Genomic DNA, 9,408 nt, shown 5'->3' with positions numbered 1-9,408 from the left:
ACCAATAAAAATTAAAACAGATAAAGCCAATAGTGAAAATACAAATATTTTTTTTTAAATTATTCAACCCAAAAGAAGGACAGCAAAAGGAAGAAAAAAAAGGAACAAATAACAGATGAGACAAGTAGAAAAAATAGCAATATCACAGATGTAAACACTACTATACTAAAATTATATTAAATGTAAATTTTCCAAACACTTGAATTAAAAGTAATGAAAAAACAGGGGCACCTCAGTGGCTCAGTTGGTTAAGTATCTGACTCTTGATTTTGGCTCAGGTCATGATCTCAGGGTGGTGAGATCAAACCCACTCATCAGGCTCCTCACTGGTCATAGAGCCTGCTTGGGATTCTCCCTCTCCCTCACATCCTGCCCCTATCCCCCACCCATGCACACACGCACCTGCATGCTTTCTTTCTAAAATAATAAGCAAATAAATCTTTCTTTAAAAAGTAAAAACAAAAACAAAAACAAAAAACAAAAAACAAACAAACAAAAAAACCCACACAAAATCCAGAGATTGTCAGATGGAATCAAAAAGCAAGACGCAACCATGATATTGTTTAGAAGAAATCTACTTTAAATATAGACATATATAGTTTAAAAGTAAAATGTTTAAAATAAACATGCCAAACAAACAAAATCTTTAATGAAGCTAGGGTGTCTGTATTCATATCATACAGAATACAGTTCATGATAAGGAATGATATTCAAAAAATGGCATTCAGAATGATAAAGGGATCAATTTATCAGCACATTAAAAATGCTTAATGGGGACACCTGGGTGGCTCAGCGGTTGAGCATCTGCCTTCTGCCCAGGGTGTGATCTTGGAGTCCCAGGATCAAGTCCCACATTGGGCTCCCTACATGGAGCCTGCTTCTCTCTCTGCCTATGTCTCTGTCTCTGTCCCTGTCTCTCTCTCTCTTTCTCTGTCTCTGATGAATAAATAAATAAAATCTTAAAAAAAAAACAAAACAAAAGTCTAAATGTGGATACACTGGTAACAGAACTGTAAAATACATAAAGGAAAATAAGTTACTTGAAAAGTCAATCATGTATTTACCATACAACCCAACAATGCCATTTCTATACATTTACCTATGACAAATAAAAAATATATCCACACAAAGACTTGCATTTGAATAGTCACAGAATATTTATTTTAATTTCCCCAAACTGGAAACAATTCAGATGTTCATCAAATGATGATATATTCATTTAATACAGAATACTGCTCAGCAATAATTAGGAATGAACTATTGATACCCTCAATGATGTGGATGATCTCAAAAGCACCATGTTGAGTTTTAAAAGTCAGACATAAATTACTGTATACTGTATGATTCCATTTATATGAAATTCCAGAAAATGCTAAACTGTAATACAGAATGTAAATCAATGGTTGATAGAAGCTGAAGGTGAGTAGAGCCTACTGACTACAAAGGAGCACAAGGCAACTTGGAAAGGTAAGGAAATGTTCTCTGAATGAAAGAACCTTTCCTCTCCTTACCTCTCCAAGTTGCCTTGTGCTCCTTTGTAGTCAGTAACCTCTAGTCACCTTCAGCTCCATGACTGTGGTGATGGTTTTATGACTGTATGGATTTGTCAAAACAAAATAAAATTTAAATATTTTTATAAAGCTGATTTTTTAAAAAAGTCTGTTTACATAAATGATCCCATTTAACCCTTATAGTATCTTTACAGGTTAAATGTTATAAATATCATTACATAATTAGGAAATTAAAGTTATATGGTAGATATATACAACTCTATTAAATGGCAGGAACAGGACTATTCCTTTTAATATGCTGATTATATCTGCATTGGGATCTTAATCAAATGTTTGAATTAAGTTAAATGCCACCTACATGCCACTGCTACAAGAAGTAAAACAAACAAACAAAAAACAAGAAAACTAATAATTCAATTAAGATAAACCCTATTTCCAATGCCCCCCACAGATAAGCAGCCCAAGATCTATCCTCTTAATCATTCTATATCATTTAATATGAACAAAACACACTTACAAATTCAAGGAAATTGGTACAATATATAAACAGCCTATTGCAACCTGCTTAATTTCTTTTACTAAAAATGCAATCTGTACCACATAAATTAATTCTCTCCTCTTTTTTCTTTCAATTACACAATTGATAATTTTTAAAAAAAAATAACTTCATTTGGCTTTCTCTTTCTAATCAAGTTAGAGGTGTGATTTAATTACATTCTAAAGTAAGAAATGGAAAAGGAAATCCTTCTTTCCTACAAATCCAGCAGAGTATATTAAAAGATCACACAGGAATGACTTCTGCACAAAGAAAATAAGGTTCATTTAACATGCTGCTTCTCCCTAGTCTCAGCAAACAAGCCAATAAAAAGCATTTTTTAGTCCTAACATGGGCTCCATACATTCTATTTATTAGGATTACCTTTCTTAAAGTTAACCTGTAAACCTAAGATATTCACCTCTTCTTTGAAGAGCAAGCTGCTTGGTTTTCTGGAACCCCGAGTTCTATTGTTATCTGAAGTGTCAGAGCAAAGAACTTCAAAGGGAGACAGCTGCAGAACATATCTTCACGGCTCCTTGATCTCTGGATTGGAGTGTGTACATATACTTCTAAATTGTCTAAAGGGAAATTTAGAGTTTACTTTTGGAATGTTTAAAGGTAACTTGTTCTGATAAAGTTGAAATGGGGAGACTGTTATTCCAAGAGATAGTACCCATTTTAATGTAGCTAAATGCCAATGTTAAACTTCAACCCAAATCTATTTTGACAAGTATTTGTTAAACAGATATTATTATATGGAAACCACGTAATAGTATATTTATCAAAAAGTACTTTTCATTTGGAGATTGAATGCTGAAATGTGTAGGATGAAATGATAGGATGTCATAGGATGTCCAGATTTACTTCAAAATAATTAGATGGGAGTATAGACAGGATAGAACTGGCCATTGGCAGATAGTTGCTTGGATTAAGGTAATAGCTACATGGTGGTTTAATATGCTATTACTCACTTTTGAAATCCTCAAATTTTTCCAGAATAAAAAATAAAATATTAATATTACTAATAATGAAAGCTACATTTAAAAACCACTGTTTATGCCCGAATGAAATAGTAACTATTTCTAAAATTCCTTGGTAATTGGAAACTAGACCACATTTTTCCTTTGATGCAATATTTTATATACATGATGATTTAGGGCCTGAGCCAATCCACAAAAACCTATAAATTTTAATTTTACATCTATTAATCACTATGTTGTAGCTCAGTTATGGATTTTAAAATCTTTTGTGGGCTGGCCTAGGCATCTGTCTAACATCTCCATATAATGTTATTTTCATGCAGTGATATATTCCCCAGCACTGAGAAAGGAAGTCTAGCTGTACACAATAGGTCTTCCAAACTAACACTGATCAGTCTCACCTCATGGTCATATGATACAATGTATTGTCCAATTCTTCCCAATCTTTGAATGAAAGGGAATGCTATCATAAATGACCAGACAATGTGCATAAACGGAGACTGCCCCACGCAAACCAGGATGTAACAGCCATCTCCGTAAGGTGAACACTTTAATGTTTTTAGGCTGAGCTTCTGTGTCACAGAAACTTAATTGGTTTTCTAGTTAAATAATATCATTACTTTAAAAATAAAAATTGAGAACTATAAAATTATATATTGATCTTTTAAGCCACAAAGTATAAAATATAATAGACATTTCCCTCTCATAAGAATACCTACAGATTATATTTGGTGGCTAAAATAATTCTACAGGCTCTGGACCATTTTCCACCTTGTAGTCAGATTAAAAATTATTTGTATGATAGACTAATTTCATGTCTTTTCTACATTAGCTCACTCAGTACTTGTTGGAAAGCATCTGAGGTACGACAAGGACTACACTAAGTCAGAAAGTTAAATTACAAAACTAAGCTTCATATATTCCTTATATTAGTCACGAAGGGTCAGATTACACTATGGGAGCAAATGAGCCCTGAAATTTCAATGACTTATGGCATAAAAGTATTTCCTCTTCACTTCGTAGAGAGAGTATTTTATTTCTCCCTATTTTACTTCAGTATAGCTTCTTTATAAGCAGAGTCTTGGGAATCCTGGTTATTTCTGCCTTGGGGCCCTGCTCTCTCAGTTCATGGGCCCCACCACTACTATGACAAGAAGAACAAAGAGAATGGGTACACTGACTCCTGAAGACTCTGAGAGGAAGCGGCTTGGAGCATTTCTGATCACATCCATTAGCCAGAACTATTATATGATGCCATCTAACTTCTAGAGCTAAGAAACCTACTCTTTCCTTTGTACTCTAGAGAAGAAAAGTAAAATGGGGTTTGGCAAACAGAAGTATGTCCTTCACAGAGCCATAGGACGTTTTCAACCAAATAAGTGGCTATTTCTTTTTTTTGCCAAAGATTTTATTTATTTATTCATGAGAGACATAGAGAAAGAGGCAGAGATGTATGCAGAAGGAGAAGCAGGCTCCCTGCAGACAGGGAGCCTGATGTGGGTGGGACTCAACCCCGGGATCACAACCTGAGCCAAAGGCAGATGCCCAGTCACTGAGCCACCCTGGCATCCCAAAAGATGGCTATCTATGCTTTCTCTCTTTAAAGCAGTGTGGCCGCTATGTTCCCTGCCCCCCAACTCAGCATGATGATATCCAAAACACCATAAGTGAAATGAATGATTTGCAGAAAAAAAGGCTTTGCACAAATGTCTTTTAGGACCCTATCCTGATATCAGGATTCATGAAATTATTCTAAACAAAATGCTTCAAATTATAATTAAATCTCTTAAGTATTTTACTTAGAATTTGGCAAAAAGCTCATCACAGTTCACTCTAAAAAACAAAAACAAAAACACACCTTTATATTTTGAAAAACAGTGCCACTCAATCTCTTTGAGTGAAATATTTCAGTCACTTAAATAATTGTTCATTTTCAACCTGTACTGAGGGGGAAAAAGAAAGAAAGAAAGGTTTTGCAATCCAAAATTTGCTATGTTAACTGTATTCAATTAAAATAATAGAGGACTAATGTGGAGAAAAGAGTATTTAAAGATCTAAAGATATGATTATTTAAGAGAATTTGGGGTAATGACTTGGATGGAAAGATAACTACTTCCCATACATTTAAGCAGTGATGTGAATTATTATTGAGTGATAATTAGAATACTCAATCTACCATTTATGCATAAGAAATTGTGAGTGAACCATCTCTGAAGCTCTAATTTTGGAATTTTCTCCAATATTTATAATGTAATACAGGCAAGCCATTTAAATTCTTTTCTAGCTTTGAGATATCCGTATTAATGAAAATCATATTCTCTTTTCCACAATACATTAAAGAAATACTATATCTAGTGGATAAAACTAAACTAATAAGGTAGGAACTTGAATTTAAAGTTACCTTTTTTCTTACTGGTGTGAGGTGGTATCTCATTGTGGTTTTGATTTGTATTTCCCTGATGGCCAGGGATGCGGAGCATTTTTTTATGTGCTTGTTGGCCATGTCTATGTCTTCCTCTGTGAGATTTCTTTTTTTTTTTTTTTTCTTCTTCTTCTTCTTTTTTTTTTTTTTTTTTTATTGGTGTTCAATTTACTAACATACAGAATAACACCCAGTGCCCATCACCCATTCTTTAAATTCTCTTTTCTTTTCTTCTAAGGCCTACATAATTGGCAGTCCATACAACTCGAAATGCCTGTGCTTCACAACTTCCTGAGAAAGTGACTTCAGGCAATACTTTTCCAATGAACTATATCTCGTGCCACATGACCCTGGCCCGAAGAGCAGAAATCAGTGCTCGAGGCAAAGACGACTATGTATTCAGGTAATACTGCAATTTATCATCCTAATTGGAAAAACTCTAAGAGTAAAATTGGGAGCTATTATTAATTTCACCTGGAAACAGGCAAAACCTTTTTGATCTTTTCCCTTGACCTTTAGGCATAAACTGCTTCTAATGGGATCCAACCAGCTTTATGGGAATGTAGTCAGAGACTGCCTATAAAGGATGGTCCATGTAATATTACAACATTGACTCAGCTAGCTCTTCTCTCCTGAAAGTATAAATAAGTCATACCAAAAAAGATGAGCACGGGTCATCTTTCAAGGGCTCTGCATTGACAAGAAGTACCAAAACTATTGGCTCTGGAAACCAGCTGAATCATGAAGAAAGGAGCTGTTTTGCCCTCCATAACGCTGCTATACATTCACATTTGGATGGACTGGAACAGTTTCCCGAATTACCTCGCTTTCAAAGTTATCCTTATCAGAAACTTCCATCACCTAATATACCTGAGAGCATCTCCTCCTTACAACATTAATATGCAACACAATGCAGACTGCCATGATCATTGGAACTTCAGTGCTCTGGAAATGGGTATGTGTAAGGGTAAGAAAGATGAGAAACCAGGTCTCCATCTTCTTTGGGTTAAAGATTAGGCTTCTAGTAAAGCTGAAAAATCATATGGGTGTTACTCATAAATTTAGATGCTTGGATAAATGTCTTTATTTGAATATTATTTAACTCTTAAACAATTCCCACAACCAGAGCAAGTAATATTTTACCAGGCATCATACTGTTTGGACTAACCAGTAATTCCACAATGCCTTAAAAACAGAACAGAAAGTGAGAACAAATTAAGAGGCTGGTAAAGTGTTTTAAAGTGTGAAATATGAGAAAACATAATTCTTCTGAAAGTTTTCTAAGTAATCTAAATGTGCTTAAATATTGGACCCAAAATTGTCGATTAAAACTCTTAGAACAAAGATTTGATCTACTGCCATCTAGTGGAGATTTAATTTATATTTATTGATTAGCTGCTGACAAAATCTAAAGCAAAAACAAGAACAAAACATAACAGTCTAACTTCAAATCCTACAGAACCTAAGTGATTATTATTTCAGTGGCTTTAGTCTCATGGAGCTCTGAGACTGTCATCAAGACAAGCCACCACCTGAAGCGAAGGAGGGGGGAAAAGCTAAGGCTCTGAGGTCTCACCCTAATCCAACCATGGCAGTTGCAATTTTACATATTCTAAATGTTGATATACTGACTTGATTTCATTTGAAGAAAGCATTTCACTTTGAAAAAAAATGTTGAAAGACCTTATCTGAAAATGTATAGGTTTTTTTGAGTTAAAGATTCTGACCTCATGTCCATCATTCTATAAACTGATACACCAATAAACATTGGTTTTCTAATGTCACACAAATGGCTAGTGGCACACATAGCAGAACTGAAAACTTTTGATTCCTGTTCTTGCTCAAATAATCTTGGATAACTTCAAGTCCAGTAGAGTTCAAGTCCACTGGTCTTTGTTCAACAGCACAAATAGCTTAATTCAGTTAAAAATAGATTATTTCCTTGATCTTTATTTAAAATAACTTGCCTTTACAATCTTCCTTGTATCAATACAAACATGAGCCGTATAGAATCCCTAAGTAAATCAATGGAAATGAGAACATAATTGTAAACTGTAATTATGTCATGTCAAACACACATTTAGAATTAATCTAGAACTCCCCCAAAATAATAATGAAGCTGTAACTTTTGAGGGACATTTTCTCTCCTCTCCTTTAGATTCACTTAATTTTAATGGTGAAAGAGATATTGCAAATCATTTAAGAAAACTATCATTTTTAAAATAAAGCATAAAACCTAGGTGGCTCAGTCAGTTAAGCATCCAACTCTTGATTTCAGCTCAGGTCATGATCTCAGGGTTATGAGATCAAGCCCCATGAAGGGCTCCACACTCAGTGCAGAGTCTGCTTGAGATTCTCTCCCCCTCTCCCTTTGGCCCTCCTCCCACTTGTGAATGCACACTAGCTGTCTCTCTTTCTCTCTCTAAAAAAATAAATTCTTTTTTTAAAAAAAGGCATAAAACTATCAACTCTTCTGGATTGCAGAGAAATTACACTACTAGTTCCAAGTTAGTCCGAGTGTTTCTCCAGCTCTCCTGACCTCCCATTCAGCAATAGGATGGATGAGTGAGAGATAGAGAGCAAACAGATCTATGGGAGGTGATGGTAGTTGTTTTGTCTGCTTAAGATAGGTGAAAGTTGGGGATTTTTGAGTTCTGGAGTAAAGAGTTGGTTGAAGGGAATTGATACAGAAGAAAAAAAAGCATCATCAGTGAAGTAATTTCCTTGAGGACTTAAGAGAAAATATAATCCAAAATGTATATGGAAGAGATGCTACTTGCCAGGAGTGAGATGGGATATCGAAATCTATAATAGCATTATCACCTTGATATATTTCACTTGAACTTGACACAAAACAAATATTTTTATCAATGTCACTGAAATTTTCATATTATACATTTATCCTAGTTCATCTCATTATAATTTGTAAATTTGTAATTCAAAAACTAGGGATTTTTCCTATATCTGTCTCCTAAGCTACTTCCTCCTTCATTTTTAATCCAAATGTACATCCCTCATATAACTCATAATATTATGTTTCCTTTAGTGTTCAAAGCCAGATATACAAATGTTTATAAGATAAAACTTTAATATACACAAAAAGGGTATATTTTTAAATAGAGTTTATGTAACCATGATAACTTATATAGAGTAAGTTAACTAGACATTTTACTTGTCTTCCATATTCTTCTTGAATTTTTCTAATTTATAATAGATAAAATATTACTTGTATAATCAGAATTATTTTTAAAAAGCAATATTTAAAAAGAAATCTTGCTTCTTTTTCTGAGTCTGCCACAAACTATTCTGTGAACGTAGGCAAGTCAAAACCATTTCTTTACCATACTTCCTATGCCCTTTTGAAAACTAAGGGGGTGAAACTAGATAATTTTATTCTATTTGAAATGCTAAATGGTTCTGATTTTATGATACAATTATTCCCATTTTGAATAAGGATGCTTATTTGGTATATAAATTGCTGATTATTTCTTTTATGCCCACAAGTCAATAAAATTTTAAAATATTCATGGGCTTTATGAAGAACTAAATAACAAGAGAAGGTGCTTTCTCCAACGAGAGAAATCATTTGAGAAGCTCCAGGATACATTTTAAAAGATGAATTATATATGTTGGTAGAAAATGACAATAGCCCATCCTTCCCAGTAAGGAAAGATAAAAGTTTTCAAAGACAAATGAGTAAGTTTTCCATATACCCTTACATATTGACTAGAACACAGGAGATTTTAAGGCTAGTAGGAATTTGATTTTTGTGTTTCCTCTTTATTAAATTGTCACATAAAAGTCATGGGCAAGGCACCGTCAACTCCAGGAGGGCCTAAGATGTCAGGTAAGCTATTGAGTGAAAGAAAAAAGAAGGTACTCAGTAGGAATTTATGATCTAAAATTAGCCTCCATCATGGAACCATCTTATTAAGAATGGGCCAGGTTTCAAATAAA

At 34.1% G+C, this 9,408-nt stretch overlaps 1 long non-coding RNA gene across 1 annotated transcript; it reads left to right on the top strand.

Annotated features, from left to right (window-relative positions):
- Nucleotides 1-4,225: 4,225 nt before the first annotated feature.
- On the top strand, nt 4,226-6,611 carry LOC112661580 (uncharacterized). The gene is made up of 3 exons (XR_003137816.3): nt 4,226-4,366; nt 5,690-5,854; nt 5,971-6,611. It is a non-coding gene; the product is annotated as an uncharacterized LOC112661580 (long non-coding RNA).
- The last annotated feature ends 2,797 nt before the right edge of the window (nt 6,612-9,408 follow it).

Source organism: Canis lupus, chromosome 31 (genome assembly GCF_003254725.2).
Source record: "Canis lupus dingo isolate Sandy chromosome 31, ASM325472v2, whole genome shotgun sequence".
In the NCBI taxonomy this organism is placed as follows: Eukaryota; Metazoa; Chordata; class Mammalia; order Carnivora; family Canidae; genus Canis; species Canis lupus.
Note: the sequence above shows the minus strand (reverse complement) of the source record. Positions and strands in the feature narration are given on the sequence as shown.